We start from the raw sequence: 12,300 nt of genomic DNA on the forward strand, positions 1-12,300 counted from the left end.
AAGGGAAAGAAGGTGGCAGCTGTATGCTTTCTCATTAAACTCATGGTACTCAGAATGCAGAGATAAACTGACCCGCAACCTGAATCCCAGGGTCAGTCCCCAGGTGGAGAAACTGCAACACCTGTGTTTCGGAGGCCAATGTGAGCATGTGTGAGCCACGGCTTCTTAACTTTATGTAGCTTTCAATAGTAAAGGTGTAGGCAGCACAGCGAATGATGGACACATGCTATTGTTCCCCCTAACTTACAGGCCAGGAAACTGAAGTTCAGAGAGGTTAAGCAACTTCCCAGAGTCACTCAGCTAGGGAGTGGCTTCCGCCGAGCCAGAATGTGTGTTTCAGCAGTACACCTCCAGAATCCATCTGTTGCACAATGACACTGCACTGCCTTAGGTGAAGTAAGTGGGGAAAGGCAGTGATTGGGACCATAGCACTGTACTTGTTCGGGGCTACTTCTGCACAGTTAAAACAGAGCCACCCTTCTCCACTGAACAAACGTGCACGCCTTACATCCTGGGACTCGCACTTTGCTGACTATGAGGACTCCTGAAATAACAAAAAGACCACTGTACCCAAAGGCAGGGGACTCTTGGCCTCTCAGAGCACTGGAGCAATCTCTGAACCAGTTTTGAGCAAGGCAGTGTGCCCCAGGCAGAGAAAAGCACACATATCCAGCAGAGGCAGCTCCCGTTTGGAGGTCAGGTAGAAATGGACAGACAGACGGGAGCAGCATGTACACTGTGAAGGTGTTTGGGTAAAGGGGGCGTCTCTTGGCTTAGGAAGATCAAAGGCCCACAGAAGCAAAGCTATGGGTTGTTAAGTGCAGGACTCACCATTCAGTTGGGAACAATGAGGCAGGAAGGAGCTAACAATTGCAAAGCACGTTTGTTTGGCTTTGCATGCCCACCTAAGGAATCTCCAGGTTTGGAAGGAGTACTTTAGAATAAAATAGTTGATGGTACACCTAAAAATACACTAAAGGAGGAAAATAGTTACAAGTGAAAGATGCAGGCACATCTCAAAAATCAAGAATAAAACAAGCAAGCCCTGAATATAAATATATTGACAAGGTAGCTTAAGGGAGAAGTGTCTGTGCTTATTTTATCTTTCAAAAAGTCATCAACTGGGAGCTGGTACTGTGGCACAGAGGGTTGAACCTTTGGGACACTGGCATCTCATTGAGTCCCAGCTGCTCCACTGCTGATCTTGCTCCCTGCTAATGCACCTGGGAAAACAGCAAAGGGATCAAGTACCTGGGCCCCTGGCATCGTGCTGGGAGACTTAGATGCTGTTCCAGTTTCCTGCATTCAATCTGGTCCAAGTATGGCCATTTTAGCCATCTGGGGAGTAAAACAGTGGATAGAAGATCTCTCTGTCTCACCCTCTGATTCTGCCTTTCAAATAAATGAATCTTTGAGAAAACAAGAAGTAATCAATTAGAACCAGCATTAAAGTGCTGCTTGCAACATTGGCATCCCATATCACAGCTCTGGTTTGAGTCCTATTTGCCCTGCTTCTGATTCAGCTCCTTGATAAGTGCCTGGGAAAAAGGTAGAGGTACCCAAGCACTTGGGCATCTGCTGGCAATGTGGGAGACCTGGGTGCAGTTGTTGGCTCTCAGCTTTGGTCTGGCCATTGCAGTCATTTGGGAGGTGAACAAGTAGAAGATCTGTCTCTCAATCGCTCCTCCCCACACCTTCCCTCTCAATTCTCTGTCACATTGCCTTTTTAAAGATTTATTTATTTGAAAGGCAGAGAGTTATAGAGAGGCAAAGGCAAAGAGAGAGAGAAATCTTCCATCTGCTGGTTCACTCACCAAATGGCTGCAACCGCTGGAGCTGGGCCAATTGGAAGCCAGGAGCTTCTTCCAGGTCTCCCACATGGGTGCAGGGCTCAAACACTTGGGCCATCTTCTACTGCTTCTCAGGCCATAGCAGATCAGAAGTGGAGCAGTCAGGCCTTGAGTGGCAACTCTACCGGCTAAGCCACAGCATCGGCTCCAACGCTGCCTTTCAAATAAACAAATAGGTTAATCTTTTTAAAAATAATCAATTAGTTTGATGCATAAAACTAAGCACATGTAGCTGTAACACAGGTGAGTGAGACAAGGGTGGGCAGTGATAATGAAGAAAGGAGAAAAAATCAGAAGCCAATTCAAGCCCAGTACATGGAGAAGGCTTCAGGTAAGAACTCAAACCAGAAGAGAAACTAAAAGTACATAGTTATATTCAATGCAAAAAACTCTGCACTCCAAAAAGCCTGTCTCCTACCAAGGCTATTAGAAGATTCCCTGAAGAGTCACTCATGCAAAAAATGCCTCATTGTCATTGTTATCAAACTCATAAGTTTGCATAGCTCGATAAGTAGACACACGCTCCAATGCATCTCGTGAATATCATAGCTTTTGTTAAAACATCAGATTCAAGTCCTAGGACTACGTCACTTATCCTCCCATATATTTTTTAATCAATTTAAAAATATAGCATAAAAGAGATGCATAATGGGAAAGCACCCACTCCAAAGATTGAGTCTGAGTCTAAAAATGGAAATCGGGAGGCACCTAATGTGTTCAGTTGATATCTGCCCCCGAAAGGCAGAGCACATAATTTTGAATTAAACATTCACAAATTGATACTTTTGTAGATTGTTCTTTTGTCCTCACCAAAGTGAAATAAAATGAATAAATTTGAAACCCTTTGTCAGAGTGATTTGGGTGATATATGCAAAGAAGAAAAGATATATTTTCCCCCCAAGGACTTTCTAGATTTAATGGAAAGCTGGATTTTATACTACAGATCTGTAAGTAGTGGCCCTGTATTGATGGATAGATGGGTGTGTAATCACCACAGCTTCACAGAATTATACCCTAACAGGGAAAATAGATACTTCTAAAACGCTTTAAAAATACCTTCATTCAAAAGAGTTTTCCCTGCACGTATATTTTTGAAAGTCTGGCATGTCCTAGATTCTGGAGAATCAGAACTAAGCACGGTTTCTGCCCTGGAGCAGCCTGTCCGTAAAAAGATGACATGTAAGCAAACAATTTGCGTTCCACACAGAGCTGCAACCAACAGAGGAACAAACCCGTGCCGGACAACATGAAGGAAGGGCGACTACACCCTTCTCCCTCGGTGTATGATCTTATTACTCAACAAATCCCTTGTGCAAAGACTGATTCTGGGATGCTTCCGTCTAGATTTGCTTCCATGATCACAAGACCCACAGCAATAACCCCGATCCCTATATTTGAATGAGCAATGTATCCAGCCCCTGTCTTATTAATTTTAGCCTAATACGTATTAGAGGGCAAGATTCATGCCCTGTTTTAATTTAATTCTGGGATAATTCTGCTGACCATTAGATATGATGATTCATCTAAGCATGAAAGCACACGGTTGAATCAAAGCCTGGGCTTTGAGAGTTGAGATCTTCCAAGTGCAGTGACTGGCAGTGAAGAACAGGAGGCAGGAGGCGGCATGCTAGGCCTCCCCTACATGATACTGTCATGAGCTCCTCCTTAAAATCTGATGCCTGGGGGCCAGGGGAAACAAGCTGATCCCCGACCTGGAGTAAACAGTTTAAAAGGAGAACATAGATGGAAATGTACAAAAAGCTGATGGACTCTCAGAAAGGCTTTGCTTCCTGCCACAACCACCCTCTGCAATAGTCCACAACAAGCTCCAGGGCTCCTCTTTGCAAATGCTAGGCCTAGAGCACACACCGGGCTCCTTTTGAGTAAACCTGGTGGAAGTCACTCCTGTCCAGCCTCTGACTTGGCTGTCAATCAACAAAGCTCACCTCGAGGGATTAGATTACAGCTACTTTTGAAGGAATCCGCAATGAGCCTTGTTTTAAAGGGTACACGGGATTTGTTTTACCCAGTGTTATCAGAGAAAGTTTTTATAGTCACAGATCCTTACAAACAGGAGACACTGGGTCATGCAAAGAAACACAGCAAAGCTCCAGGGCTGGTCAGGAGGCAGAGGGAGAGAGGAGGGATAGAGACCCCAATTGTGAAAGACTGATGAGGGGAGTGGTTGAGGGAAGGCTGTAGCTGGTAGTTGGTTTGCATAGGAAAGGTGCAATTCCTGGTGAACCAGTTGTTTTCCATTTCCAGATGTTAACTTGCTTATCCTGGGAACTGCAGTCCCTTCTTCCACTGCCAGCAAGGCCCCAAGATGTCAAAGCATCAGAATAAAAAGACACACTTAATACATTTAATGCACACCCACACTTCCATAGTCATTGTTCACTAAATTTTCAGAATTCCCAGAGACCTGAGAAAGAAGTGAGCCTTCTCCTGTCTCTCGGAAATGATGTGGAGGCATTAATGCAACGAAGTTGGGGAAAACTTACAATATCTCCACATGGGCTAAAATCAGAGGGTTTTGGCTTCCCAGAGTTTTCAATCTAGCATAATTCACAAGTCTAACACTCTTTTTAAAAATGCACAGAGAGAAAGCTCTTACTGTTCTCTAGGTACACATTTTTAACATTTACGCTAACTCAACACCCTAGGGTTTTAATCACCAAAAAGCTTATATAAAAGGTGCAAAAGCTGTGGGCTTTTTCCATGTTGTGTTTTGTGAGACAAATGGAAAAACAAAGTGCACAAGTGAAAACCAAGGCGACCCCAACTCAGGTTTCCCTGGGGCCTCAGAAACAATGATGCTGACACTGACACTCAGCTTCTGGATGGACTTAATGTCTCGGAAGCCACTCCACAAACAGCGTAACCAGCCACGTCTTTGTTCCCATGATGTGAGGTACAAGGTGAGATTTTGAGTGCTAGGAAAGCTGCCAACTAGGGAGAAAGCTGAAGAAAAGAGCAACTCACAATTATTAACGTGCTGTAGGATCTGAGTCACCAAACAGGCCTAAAAGGACTAAATTCTGTTCGGCTTGTGTTAGCGATGTTGAAGGTGTGAGAAATGGAAACGATCTTGATTTCAAGATATCTGCAAGGTACAGTCATCAAAGGGGTATAATTAGAAGCAACTGTTTAGGAAAAAAATGATATTAGACTCATGGCTGATATGACTTAATTTCAGGTGTACAATTATCCCAAAGCTATCTTGGAGTCAGTCTCCCAGAACAGTGAGCGATTGCCTTCTCCCTAACAATATCATAAGACTGGACATTTCTAACGACGGCCACAGAAACTGCCCATACTAGGGGGCCATAGGTTGATCCATATCTTCTCTTATGTGTGTGTGTGTGTGTGTATACACATGTAGTACTATAGCATTCATGTATACAGGAATTCTGCACACATTCCCCTCCAGAATCTCCAAATGTGAGTGTATTATGTATTTGGAAACAGGGCCACTGCAGTCATCGTTAAGACAAGGTCATGCTGGAGTAGGATAGGTTCCCACTGCCATGACTGTTGTAATAAAAACACAATCACGTGAAGACAGAGCCACTCAGGGACAGCTCCATGTGAGGGCAAAGGAGAAGGCTGGACTTACGCAGTTGGAAATGATTGCAGAGAAGTCACCAGAAGCTAGCCAGAGGCCAGGAATCTTTCCTTGGAGGCATCCGAGGGAGCATGGCCTTACCTGTATCTTGACTTCAGACTTGCAGCCTCCAGAACTATGTGGCAATACATTGCCACGGGCCCAGGTCATCCACTTTGTGGCGCTCTATTACAGTACTCTAGGAAGCTAATACACGGGTTCAAACTGTTGGCCACAAGTATTTAGTTTATCTCAAATCCCTGATTTTGCACACAGAATCCATACCAGTCCTCTTTTCCTAGCTTTGAGGAGGAAAGCCAAAGCCTAGATTTGATGTTGTTACACTTTTGGCTATGAGGTCATGAATGAGATCATAAAGAGTAAGGAGAGGGGGCTGGGGGTGTGGGGAGCAGGGAGACAGACAAAGGAGTAAAACTGAAAGTCTGTTGTTTGAGAAAATGAAATCTGAGCATTTAGGAGATTTGCAGCTTGCTCGGTCCAGCACACTTGCTACCGCTTTGCTCTGGGCTACACTGATGGTTCAGGAAACTCACCACTTGCTGGGCACAGAAGACTAAAAGTTCACCAAAGAAGTAGATACCAAAACTACAAGTGGAATTCTGTAGCAACACAAGCTGGCTGATGCCGGCTCTCCTTCGGGGATGCAAAACCAGCGTTTGAGCATGGCAGTGCAGGTCAGCCCAGATCTGGGCTGGCTGAGCATCCCCTGGCTCCTCTAGCATTCCTGAATCCAGGAAACCTTGAAAACCCACAGGGTCCCCAAGACAAATGTCTGGCAGCTCTGTGCAGGCCTCAGAGGGAAATGGCAACTCTGGTTCCTTAGATAAAAGCATGCAACCATGTCTGAGGATCAGAAGATGACCAACCTGGATAATGACCCAAAACAGAACAAAGAATCATCGCAGAGCTATGGGAAGAGGCTGGCCTGGCAGGGTCTCTGCTCAGCCACCTGCTGCAAGCCCTGGAGGACCACAAGGAGGAAACCTTTTGCAGGCCTGTCCAGCAAGGTCTGGTCAACTGAGGGCTTGGAGACCATGACCAGTCTCTCCCCACAAAGGCTCTGTTGCTGCTATGATCCCACTCAATGGCCCACTGCATCTGCGGGCTCACATTCCCACATCCTCAGAAGGAGGACACCACGGGCCAAACCGCCAGCCACACTGCCCGCTAAAGGGAGCAGCAAGGAGACCAGGAAATGAACACCCCCTCAACACGCCCCACCCCCTAGAAGAGACCAGAGGAAGCCAGGAAAGGGCCCCCCAGGAGGCCAGAGGAGAAAACGAACATCCCACGCATGTTCCCCTGTGCTCTTTGAACTTCGATCAGGACAAGCATGAGGACTGACACTTTAACCTGTCTGCAAGTCACCCCAATGTGGCAGTGGAGAGGCCCAGCGCCCCCAGAGCCCCATACGATATGAGAGGAACGGGCTGTGGCTAACAGCGGCACTCACCAGCCTGCTTCTGCTTTCAGCCACACATCTGGAGTGCAGGTCACAGCAGAGTAGCTCGGAGGAGCCGGCCAGCAGGGATCCTGGAATTCTCCAGGCACACCAACTCCCAGGAGTTGTGGGGCAATGAGTGGTTGGCCTAGCTCACTGGGCAGGTGCCCCTTCCTGCCTTCCCAGGTGAGGTGACAGCTGGCCTTGGTCATGCTGGAGAACGGTTCAGGGGCCCCCGTTGAGGCGGAGTAACTGGGGTGGCATGGAGCTTCCTTGTTGGAGGGAGTCGTCCTTGAAGAAGTAATGCTTATCCCTCAAGGCCAGCCACCTCCTGAAAGTCAGCCCTCGTGGTCAGGTGCCACTGAGACAAGAGCAGGCAGGAAAGCCGCGGAAGCAAGGCCGCTGGGTTCTCCTCCTTAGGTGCTCCGTGTCTCATAAGCCAGGCTTTCCTCCTGTGTCCTCAGGCCTAGAAGTCAGCCCCTGCCCAGACGGACCTGGAGTGCGCCGGGAGGGTACGGTGAAGCAACACCAAAGGTGCAGCTGAAGAGCCCGTGCGAGGCGCTCCCTGAGAAAAAGCTGCAGCTGGGGGGCTTTGGAAGGTTCGCGCTCCAGGTGATGCAGGAGGCTCAGAAAGAGCAGAGTTTGCTAAAGTCTAAATCCAGGGGGCGGCGTTTAGTGCGGTGGTTAAAACGCAGCTTGGGACACCCCCACTCATACAGGAGTAGCTGGGTTCGAGCCACAGTTCCCAAGTCCAGCTTCCTGCAAGTGCACACCCTGGGAGGCAGCAGAGGATGGGTCAAGTACTTGGTTCTCTGCCATCCATGCAGGGACCCAGATGGAGTTCCCGGCTTCAGCCTGGCCCAGCCTCACCAGGTGCAGATATTTTGGCCTGAACCAGTAGATGGAAGATCTCTGTTGGTCTATTTCTCTGCCATTCAAATAAGTATATTTTTTTCATTTTTCAAAATAAATAATGGAAGTGGGAAAGCCCAGCTTACTACAGATCTGAACGCCAGGAAAAGCTCTTCTCTAACCTCTTCAAGTCATTGGAAAAGCAGAAGGGAGGGATTGAAGGCAAGAAAGAAGCACACCTGAAGCAATGTGTTGAGGACTGAAAAGGACAGCAGTAATAACAAGCAGTGGAGGCCCATGGGGAAGAGAAGTGCAAACCGGCCAATGAGAGATCACGCAGTACCTCAGCGCGGCCCACAGAGGGGCTGTCATTCCAGGTGAGCCTAAACAGGTGCAGGTGTGCACCCTGGAGAAGATCATTGGACAAGCAACAGAAATAACAAGCAATGGAGGCCCATGGGGAAGAGACGTGCAAACCGGCCAATTAGAGGTCACCGAAGACCTGAGCACGGCCCACAGAGGGGCTGTCCTCCCACATGAGCCTGAACAGGTGCAGGTGTGCACCCTGGAGAACACTGTGGAGCAGAACACTAATGAAAAGGCTGAACTGACTAGGGCCAGAGATGACCTCACCCCCAAGGTGCGGAAGTTCTGACACAGAAGTCACTGACCCATGTTTGGCCTTCACTCCTCCTGTCTATCTGTCACTCTGTCTCTTCAGTGTCACTTTTTTTTTCTCTTCACTCAACTTCAATGTGCTTTTAAACCAGCTTGCTTTAAAAAGAAGGCTAATTAGGTTGAAAAAAAAAATAAACACAGATGACAGCAGAATTGTGAAATGGCCAAGGAATAAGCTATGACATCAGCCAACTTTGAGATGAATAAGAAATCAAGGGAGCATTCCTGACACCCTAGAGAATGCTGCCATTAGGAAAGGAAAGGGATGTGAAAAGCTCATCCAGCTACCCTTGAAAAAGAAAACACAGAAACACTGAAAGGAACACACAGTGAGAGCTGGAAACAACCTCGTGTTGAGATGACCAGTCAGTGGTCATAAGGACTGCAGGAGAACATTCCCATTTGCTGCTCGTGGGAGTAAAAATCATTTCTGCTCTCCAGAGCTCAACCTGATGATGTGTAGCAAAAGTCTTTACCGCATGCATGCACATGCCTCATCACCAAATGCGAGCCCTACATTATTACGTGAGCCTCCTCAGCCTCCAAGGTACTTCCCAGTGTGCTCCTGCCTCCCAGTACACCACCACGTCTGAAGCTCGCACAGTGTTCCTGCCACAGGCAGGCGCATAACCATAAAATAGTGATATTTCTCACAGCAGGCTACAAGTGCCCTTTACAGAGATGAAGACATGCCGTACTGCCAAATCATGATAAAGCCATATCTTCTGGGGCTCTGGAGTCTGTCTGTGAAAAGACGTGCAAGGCGCTATCTCATGTCATTTGCCTACCAGAAGCAAGAGAAGTTTCCAGCTATTCGTGGGTGTATCCCAGAGCTAGAATTATATCAGTAGGAGCCTGCCAGTAACAGGCATCATTCTGATCATGCTTCTATCCGAGGGACTATATAATAAAGATAATCACAGTAGTCTTTTCAGGGCAATCAGAATGCCTGTGGGATTTAGTGCCACTAATGAAATAAGTAGTAAGAATAAGAGCTTACCCTAGTCAAGATCCAGGATGGGCACTTCACCATGCCCCAACAGTTCTGTCTCCACTGTGATAAATCCTGCTCGTGTCCAGAACTTAGGTTGATATCTCTGTACTATGTGTGTACGTTTGCTCAGATCACACTCCATCCTAGAATATCTTATGCTTTCCACTTTCATATGCATTCTTTTTTTTTTTTTTTTGCTACAACAGAGGCTTTATTTCTGTTTGTAATGTTGGGCTTTTTTGAATTTTATTTAAGTAACACAAGTTTCACATGCATTCTTTTTAAAAACAACTTGTGTACGATTCAGCAATTCTTTTCATAGATATGAAAATATATATCCACAAAAGACTTGCACAAGAACGGTTATAGCAGCTGGGTTCATAATAGTCCAAACCTGGAAAACAAGCCATAATTCCATCAACAAACTAGACTACATGTACCACTCAACAACAAGAAGGCACACACACATGCAAAAATGGAGTTAATATAAAAACATGGTGAATAAGAAGTCATATGATTTTATTTTTATTAAGTTCTAGAATGGGTCAATTTCTGCTAAAATGAAAGAAATAAGAACAGTGGTTGTGCCTGGTGGGGAGAAGTTGAGGATCGATGAGAAGGAGCACAATAGAATTTGAGTGTTCTGTGCATAAATAGGGATGTGGGTTACATAAGTATATGCATTTGTCAAAAAGTAAGCAAACTACACTCTTAGGATGTCTGTATTTCACTGCAGGAAAATTATGTCTCAATAAAAAAAATCAAGAAATGAATGAAAATCTTATTTCAAGTCCCTGTTCAATTTTGAATAAAAATGAGATTTGTTTGCACATCAGGAAGAAAGAGAAGTCTCCTTTGGTATACAATGTGGGAGAGAACAGGATGTTCATTTTAGGGCTCCCCAGCTGCTTGGATCCAAGCACATCAAGCCAACTGAAGAACAGGATGTCTTTCCTCACTACTGCCCAGCTCTCAACACCCAGTTTTATCCTCCTGCTGCTCAAATCTCAGATTGCAATGATGTACAGCTCAGGCAACCAGGGCCCTAAAGAAGGGATTGTGAAGCGCACAGGGTTCTGTGGCCCCCAGAAAAGACATTTACCACCTCCTCCTCAACCACTCTCCACTACGCACCAGGCGATTCCCGTTAACACTTGGAGAGAAGTTGGCCTATATTACTCATCATTGAACACCCAAGAATCTATGCCGGTTCCTGTGCTTTCAGCTGTCCTATTGCCCAAAGCTACCAAGAGAAAAGTTTTTAAGAGTGGAAGAAAACAGAAAACAACAGTGAGGCCATTAAAACATGTTCATGGCCTTGGACTGGCAGGTCTTGCGGAGTGAGTCCAGGGAATGAATCTGTGGGCTAGACAAACCTGAAGTTGCTCTGGAAGATGATGTTTGATAACTGAAATCTAATTGTCCTAAGGTTTTCCATCTACTCTCTTGTTCATACCTTTGGCTCTTGCACTACTTAATCCTTGGCTAGGAGAAAGGACAAAGAAGTAATGTCAATCCATTTGTCCATATTGAGAAGAGCTATCTTGCATCTAGGGTTTGATATAGAAGCAGTGTAGCAAAGCAGCTAAAACAGATATTCTAGAAGGCATGGAGGATAGCTCACCTTTTCTTGTTACATGATCCTACACAATCTCTTTTTGCTTCAGTTTCATTTGCAAAACTGGAAATAATATTTATCTCACAGGGTTGTTGGGAGTGTTCGATGGTTAAATGGGTAGATACTTTGAAGATTGTCAGGTGAATGGTTGACACACAACAAATATTACTATTAAAGTATGTCTCTTCTCTCTGCACATTGTACACAAAGGTCAAATCTGCTACAAATAGCATAGATTTTAAGAGTCTTAAATATCTGATTCTTAAGAACCAAGGAAAAAAAAATCACCATAGGAAAGTCATTTCTTAATCTCCTGATTCAACAGGATGAGCAACATTCTATTTCCAGACAACCACAGTCATTACTAGAACACCCCCATTAGTGTTTGACTGACACTCCCACTCCCAGCCTCCACCCACACTCACAGTATTATAATTCCACTTGTATGCAGATCCATATCTTCCAGAATTTCAAAGATATACATTTCCTTTGCAGGAACCATATGTGAAGAACTTTCCTATTAAAACAGATTTCCTTTTTTTCCCCTAGAAGTAGAATTTTTCTCTAAAAACTCATCTTCCTTCTTAATTTTTGGATTGGTTTCCTTAGAAGTTCCATTGACTTTAGCAAGCCCAATATATAATAGCTTTGTTAGTTTGAAATCCATTCCCTTGGCTAAAGAAAAATCTACATCCTTTTCTCCAGATGAACAGTGCAGGACTGAAGCTAATAGCATCCACAACATAGTTAAAGAAAAGTGGTGAGAGGGTGGGCATTTGTCCAGCGGTCAAAACACCTGTTAAAATACCCATGTCCCATGTTGGAGTACCTGGCTTTGATACCTGTCTCTTGCCCCTGACTCCAGTTTCTGGCTAATGCCAGACTGAGTTCTCAGCCCCTGGCTTCAACCTTGGCCTTGATCTGCCATTGTGAGTATTTAGGGAGTAAACTCCAGGAGATGGAAAATCTCTCATGGCTTCTCTCTGTCTCTCTCTTTCTCTCTCCCTCTCTCTCATACACACATACACACACACACACACCAATAAATAAATAAATGATAAAATTAAACAAAAAAGAAAAGAGATGACTTTTTAAAAAAATTATCTTAACTATAGTTAGTATTATTCTCTGTATTTTAATTCTATGTATAGGTTAGAAAATATAAAATTTAATTTTTGTTCCTATTTTTATGTGTGTACCCAGGAGCGAAGAAGCTGCTTGGCAAAGAGATGTATTTCA

Source organism: Lepus europaeus, chromosome 13 (genome assembly GCF_033115175.1).
Source record: "Lepus europaeus isolate LE1 chromosome 13, mLepTim1.pri, whole genome shotgun sequence".
NCBI lineage: Eukaryota > Metazoa > Chordata > Mammalia > Lagomorpha > Leporidae > Lepus > Lepus europaeus.